Here is a 7,830-nt window from a genome sequence, read left to right as displayed (position 1 = left end):
CACGTACAGAATCTCCGGATCGTGTCTTTAATATTCCTGAGTCAGGGCTTTCTCGCAGCGACTGTGAGCGATGAGTCCGCAGAAATTGATGCGACATGTCAGCTCCATTCAGATGTCACGTACTGCTCTAATTATACATTGTAATCAGGGACATTGTACTTTGGTTCTTTTCTTTCTAGTGCTGGGGGTTCGATATGTGAGCCGGCCGGCTGAGCATCTACATGGCGAGAGCGCGGCTGCCCACCAGCACTTAGGTGCCATTTTACCAAATTAGAATTCTTCAAATGAATCCTATATTCAGAAATCACATTCTAAGGAATAAAGATTGGGGAACATCCGTCAGGTCCTCCATGTGTCCTGACAGCTGTGAGTGGTGATGAATCGACCGATCTGGCAGAATACTGTCCCATAAGCTATGAGGAGGTAAGGTAATAATAGTGCAGAGATTGCAGGGGCACCTGGGGTCTAGTGTCTCTTGTACGAATTATATCCAAGGCTCCTGTCACAGTTTCATCCCTCAATGTGTCTGGGATGCAGTTACTGACGGCTCAGCCATTCAATCTGGTATAGGGGTGTGCTGAAGCTGTCAGTACTTTGATTGATAGCTCAGTCATCCAATCTGAGACTGGGAGCAGCTGGCTGTCTCCAGGTGTTCATTGTCCCAGGTAATTACCAGGCTACTTAACTGGGCTGTTACTCCCAATCCTCTGCCAGATGTACATTTAGCTATTGTGTGTTTTTTTTTTTAAATAATCTTTATTTAATTATAATGTTTATTTTTATATAGCGCTAACATAGTCCGCAGCGCTTTACAGTTTTGCACACATTATCATCGCTGTCCTCGATGGGGCTCAAAATCTAAATTCCTTATCAGTATGTCTTTGGAATGTGGGAGGAAACCGGAGAACCCTGAGGAAACCCAAGGTTTGTCTCTCTGTGCTTTGCATTCTGTTATAGATCTTTCATTGCCTGACCTTAAATCTCCATTCTGGCCATCCTCCGCCTGTTTAACCCCTTCTGCTCTGATCTGCTATCCTCTTCGTATTCTTACCTCAGTACATTAACATAGTAACATAGTTAGTAAGTAAGTAAGGCCGAAAAAAGACATTTGTCCATCCAGTTCAGCCTATATTCCATCATAATAAATCCCCAGATCTACATCCTTCTACAGAACCTAAGAATTGTATGATACAATATTGTTCTGCTCCAGTAAGACATCCAGACCTCTCTTGAACCCCTCGACTGAGTTCATAGTAACATAGTTAGTAAGGCCAAAAAACGACAAAGCACATCACTATTGCATTGGCCGGGAATCGAACCCGGGTCAACTGCTTGGGAAGCAGCTATGCTCACCACTATGCCACCAATGCATGAGTCCTGCATTGACTACATCTTTGTCTCTTGCTTCTGTTTATGATGTACCCGTCAGGCTTGTGACCTTGGACTCCTTGACTACCTTGACTCACAGCTTCGCTGTGAAAAGTGACTCAGCGTCACATCTTCGTAATTATTATTGCATGCCCCTTTAAGATGCAATGGCCCTTTATGGTGGAGTGGCTTTACCCCTCTATGATGATTGAGGGACACAGGTGTATCCGGATGTTAATCCACGTGCCTTACTCACAAGGAGGCAATCAGTCCCACAGGCGGTAATGAGCCTAAAGGTCTCAACAGTCTCAGGGCAACAGGTTTACCCAAACAGAGGTGTTCAGCTGCCACCGTCAACACTTGGTTATCACTAGTGACAATTTTCTGCCACCTCCGACAACCCATTCTCACCCACACCTGGTATCTTAGCATCTCCTGCTCCATTACAGTCTCCTGTCATCTCCTAGCAGTCTGACACATACTCTGCCTCCCACAGCTTGTGCCCACCATGGCTCACTCACCCCAATCCCCAAGCACCTATCCCCACACTCACGCACCTGCCCCTGAATTTCCTTTCTGTGGACAAAACATTTCTTCTCAAATGGCCACACAATAGTGGATGCCCTCCCGACAAAGCCTCCAAGGTCCCATTTTCTGCGGTATTCTTTGCTCTACTAATGGCGGTCCCTCGCAATCATCACCTCAAAGGAAAGGCTCTCAGTGTGAAAAAACCCAAAAAAGATGTCACTGCCCCCCGTAGTGAGAACTGAGCAGACACTGGCAAAAAACAAATGATAGGATCAGTTCATCATATCTTAATTTACAGTCTTCCAATATGGAGGTACTGGTACTTTTATGTGGCACTGCAGCAGAACTTTCCCTAAAACGTATACAGACTCTGGTCTCTCCACCATTTCTGGCACACCTGAGCAGATATCGCCACTGGGCCCTACACCCACTGTTACCGGCAGTCACTCATTTCCAGTGCCAGTGAGGTCCACACTCACGCTAGTATTTACCACCTTCAGTCTCTACATTTCAGGCCCATGCACTCACTGTGCCCACTTGGGCTACAATGCAGTGCTCTACTGATATGTTCTCCAGAGTGGCCACTTCTACAACTGGATGGTCCCATCCTGGATTCCAATGTTCTCTTCAGGCCCTTGTCCCTGCTGTGACTTTCTTCTCACTTACTGCATGTTTTTTTCTTAGTCTTTTCTAATTGACCATTTTCCTATTTGGCCATTTGCACTCTCTTTCTGCTCTACTCTCCCAGACTTTGTCAGTTAAAGCAACTTCAGACTGTATACAATCGCCCTACTTCCACAGTTCTTATTTCCCTCCTTCTCAGAGGACCCTCGTTATTTGGGTGGTATCTTCCTCCTATCCTTTGTACCAGGGACAGTCACAGAGGCAATCTCTTCTTATCTCCCTCCTTCTCGGAGGACCCTAGCTATCTGGGCAGTATCTTCTCCCTATCCTTTGTACCAGGGACAATCTCTTCATATTTCCGTCCTTTTCGGAGGACCCTCTTTATCCGGGCAGTATCTTCTCCCTATCCTTTGTACCAGGGACAATCTCTTCTTATCGCCCTCCTTCTCGGAGGACCCTCTTTATCTTGGCAGTATCTTCTCCCTCTCCTTTGTACCAGGGACAATCTCTTCTTATTTTCATCCTTCTCGGAAGACCCTCTTTATCTGGACAGTATCTTCTCCCTATCCTTTATACCAGGGACAATCTCTTATTATTTCCGTCCTTCTCAGAGGACCCTCTTTATCTGGGCGGTATCTTCTCCCTATCCTTTGTACCAGGGACAATCTCTTCTTATTTCCGTCCTTCTCGGAGGACCCTCTTTATCTGGGCAGTATATTCTCCCTATCCTTTGTACCAGGGACAATCTCTTCTTATTTCCGTCCTTCTCGAAGGACCCTAGCTATCTGGCTGGTATCTTCTCCCTATCCTTTGTACCAGGGACAATCTCTTCTTATCTCCCTCCTTCTCGAAGGACCCTAGCTATCTGGCTGGTATCTTCTCCCTATCCTTTGTACCAGGGACAATCTCTTCTTATTTCCCTCCTTCTCAGAGGACCCTAGCTATCTGGCCGGTATCTTCTCCCTCTCCTTTGTACCAGGGACAATCTCTTCCTATTTCTATCCTTCTCGGAGGACCCTCTTTATCTGGACAGTATCTTCTCCCTATGCTTAGTACCAGGGACAATCTCTTCTTATTTCCGTCCTTCTCGGAGGACCCTCTTTATCTGGGCGGTATCTTCTAACTATCCTTTGTACCAGGGACAATCTCTTCTTATTTCCATCCTTCTCGGAGGACCCTCTTTATCTGGGCGGTATCTTCTCCCTATCCTTTGTACCAGGGACAATCTCTTCTTATTTCCGTCCTTCTCAGAGAATTCTCATCTGTGCGGTGTCTTTCCCCTATTCTTTGTACCATTGACAGTCACATAGGCAATCTCTTCTGATCTCCCTCCTTCTTGGAGGACCCTCTTTATCTGAGCGGTATCTTCTCCCTATCCTTTGTACCAGGGACAATCTCTTCTTATTTCCGTCCTTCTCAGAGAATTCTCATCTGTGTGGTGTCTTTCCCCTATTCTTTGTACCATTGACAGTCACAGAGGCAATCTCTTCTGATCTCCCTCCTTCTCTGAGGACCCTCTTTATCTGAGCAGTATCTTCTCCCTATCATTTGTACCTGGGACAATCTCTTCTTATCTCCCTCCTTCTCAGAGGATTCTCATTATGTGTGCGGTGTCTTTCCCCAATCCTTTGTACCAGGGACAGTTACAGAGGCAATCTCTTCATATTTCCGTCCTTCTTGGAGGACCCTCTTTATCAGGGCGGTATTTTTTCCTTATCCTTTGTACCGGGGACAATCTTTATTTATTTCTGTCCTTCTCAGAGGACCCTCTTTATCTGGGTGGTATCTTTCCCCCTATCATTTGTACCAGGGACAGTCACAGAGGCAATCTCTCCTCTGTAACCTGATTCAGCGCCCAGTTCAGATATTTCCGCTCTTCATCTGCTAGCCACTACTCTGTAATATGGCTCTTACTGACCACCCAGGATTTCTGCAAGAGACACAGAATCAAGGGAATCCAGCCCCCAATATCCTCTATCTGTCAGCCTTTCTCAGCCTCCCTCAGGGTCCTGGACAACAGACTGTAATTCCTATACTGCTGCAAAATTAGTTTAGCTCAAACAAAGAATGCATTGCTAGAAATGAACAGCAAGAACATAGATAAGTGCACTGAACATAAGTTTGTATCTGAACAGCAAGAACATAGATAAGTGCACTGAACATAAGTTTGTATCAGTGCTGGAATCGCATATCTCAAAGGTCATCATAAAATAAAAAGGCAAATAGAAACCTACAGTGCAATATAACAATGCAAAATCCTATTGGCAACATAATAATAGCCTACCTGGCAAGAGGTTGGACACAGTTCGCCTTCCCCCTCTGACGTTATCATTGCCATTATTGTTAGGACCTTATGCCGCTCTGTCTCTGCTGCGCGACCACACACCAGCACCGCATCCTTTCCTTAGTGTTGCTTTAGACTGCTGCTGTACAATAAAGTATCCGCTCCTGAGCTCCTTCTAGTGATGTTTCAGGCTCTATTATTTAATCTCATGCAGGCCTCTCGCTCACTGCCTGAGTATCAGTTTCTGATCAGACACTATTGCCTATAGCCTATGATATACTTGTTTCATACATGCCAACTTTACTGGAATGTCCTGGAGGCTCCTGGGAATAGGTAAAACTTTTTGGATTCCCGGAAAACTTGGCAAATCTTCAACTGGACTTGGAGACGAAATTCAGGGAAATAGAAGAGTCGGAGTCAGAGTCGGAGGTTTGGCTTACCGACTCCACAGCCCTGAAACGTTGATATTACTGCCATTTTTTCTAATCCCTGCAAAAGTGTGAAATAATTTGATGGTAAAAACCATGAAGAAGAAGAAAAAAAGCAAAATGAAGAGTTGGGATCTTTTGTTCACTGTACAACCCTAAAAAAATGAAATAAAAAACGATCAAAAAGCTGAATGATCCCCAAAATGGAACAATAAAAACATCAGTTCGCCAAGCACAAACCCAAGCTCCATCACCCCAAAGCCAAACATATTTTTTACATTTTTTAAAAAAAGTGGAAAAAAGACACAAATGTATAAGTTTGATGCCTCCATAGTTGTACTCACCTTGACAATAATGTTCCCGAGATTATTTTTACAGCATAATAAACGCCACAGAACAAACCCAAAAAGGATTTACGGAACTCTGTTTTTTTCCACCATTTTGCCCTAATTTGGAATTTTTTTTCCAATGTTTCAGTATATGGTGTGTAAACTGAAAGGTAAACGATAACTCGTCCTGCAGAAAAATCAGCCGTCATAACAGGCAATGCCGATGTAAAGAGGAAAAGTTCTGGCTTATGAAGAAGCGAAAGAGCAAAAGTGAAAATTGACTCTGGATATGATTTTGCACCGAATATTATTATTATTATTTTCTTTTTCACTTCTATTTTTTTGGTTTTGACTCCTGGACTGAATTCAGACTTCTGGATTGTTTTACCAGATTGATCTTCTGGTTCTGACACAACGCTCCATTTAATGCCCCAATGACCAGTTACATTCAGACCTTTGGTGAAGATCCTGTGGACTCCTTACAGAATAGTGAGTGCGGCTCTAGAGTATAATACAAGATGTAACTCAGGATCAGTAATGTAATGTATGTACACAGTGACTGCACCAGCAGAATAGTGAGTGCAGCTCTGGAGTATAATACAGGATGTAACTCAGGATCAGTAATGTAATGTATGTACACAGTGACTGCACCAGCAGAATAGTGAGCGCAGCTCTGGAGTATAATACAGGATGTAACTCAGGATCAGTAATGTAATGTATGTACACAGTGACTGCACCAGCAGAATAGTGAGTGCAGCTCTGGGGTATAATACAGGATGTAACTCAGGATCAGTAATGTAATGTATGTACACAGTGACTGCACCAGCAGAATAGTGAGTGCAGCTCTGCACAGCTGCTAGTGGTTGATTGTTAGTGCGGTCGCCACCGATCCTGATGTGTTCTCCATAGCTCCTGAGAACCACCACCTCTCCACCTGGGGACCTGCTTTCTCTCTTAACCAGGGAGGGAGTGGGTTTCCTGGGATGAGCGAAGGAGCCAAGTCCCAGGCTTCTGCTTCCTGGACCAGGCTTGCGGGGGGCAGAAGAAACCAGCAACCAGCCTGTACATCAGGGGACTTGCGGGTGTGACGCTCCGCCAACCTTGTGAAGACTTACAGAAAACGTTTGACCTCTGTCATTGCCAACAAAGGATATATTACAAAGTATTGAGATGAAATTTTGTTTCTGACCAAATACTTATTTTCCACCATAATATGCAAATAAAATGATAAAAAAAACAGACAATGTGATTTTCTAGAATTTTTTTTCTCAGTTTGTCTCCCATAGTTGAGGTCTACCTATGATGTAAATTACAGACGCCTCTCATCTTTTTAAGTGGTGGAACTTGCACTATTGCTGACTGACTAAATACTTTTTTACCCCACTGTATATGCCCCCCTCCCTGTACCCCCTGAGTCGGCTGCAGGGTCAGCTCGCTGTATAAGCCTCATTGCCCAGCCCAGCCCGGGTTCTGCTGTGGATCCAGTTGAAAGGAGTGGGGAGATTACAAAGCAATGTAATGAGGCACAGAGCTCCATCTGTGCTTGTAGTAGCAGGGACGTTGCAGCAGGTGCATCAGCCGAGAGGCTGGACAGTGACGGTAGCTCGGCAACGGGCAAACAGTCAGGCCATGATACTGTGGTGCTCTCCTGATTGGGAGGGGGGAGCTGGCCAGTGTTGGGGGCAGTTCCAGTAGCCTCGGAGACCCTGAATGCTGTTTCCGCTGATCACTTAGCTGAGAAGTGGCGGTAGTGTGAGGGGGTTGCCGGGGCTGGGAGTTCCGGTCCTCCCAAAGTCCTATTTTGTGTTGGCACAGCTGGTCAAAAAGATCCTGTTACTAAGGATCAGCGGTGCCTCACAGTGGCTAAAGATTAACGGTGCCTGGTAGCAACCATGAAGCAGCGGAAAATATCAACTGATAATGCAGATGGCACACATAAAACCAGGGGTGAGGTCACTTCCAGTTCTGTGGAGGAGACTCAGACCCTTGTGCCTGATGATGCAGACGTCAAAATGTCACCCCCTGTTGTCACTTGTCCAGCAGGAGTGAATGTGGTGGTGGGTATGGATGAGGAAAGTTCTTTGTCTAGTGGTGTGGCTGCTGGTTTGGTGGAGAGTGAGGGGGTTATGGAGGTGGGTAAGAGTAATGCTGTTGATGTGGATGTGGTCACTAGTCCGGTTGCCCCCTGGTGGTGGCGACACCTGTTAGGAGTTATGCCGCTACCACCTCCGGGGGAAATAGGGCATCCTCCTCGTCTCCTGGCTCTGGG

General features: G+C 45.5%; 1 non-coding gene across 1 annotated transcript; it reads right to left on the bottom strand.

Annotated features, from left to right (window-relative positions):
- Positions 1-1,298: 1,298 nt before the first annotated feature.
- TRNAG-CCC (transfer RNA glycine (anticodon CCC)) lies at positions 1,299-1,370 on the bottom strand. The gene has a single exon. It is a non-coding gene; the product is annotated as a tRNA-Gly (tRNA).
- Between the last annotated feature and the right edge of the window lie 6,460 nt (positions 1,371-7,830).

Source organism: Ranitomeya imitator, chromosome 1, assembly GCF_032444005.1.
Source record: "Ranitomeya imitator isolate aRanImi1 chromosome 1, aRanImi1.pri, whole genome shotgun sequence".
Taxonomy (NCBI): Eukaryota; Metazoa; Chordata; class Amphibia; order Anura; family Dendrobatidae; genus Ranitomeya; species Ranitomeya imitator.
This window is presented reverse-complemented; position numbering and strand designations above follow the sequence as displayed.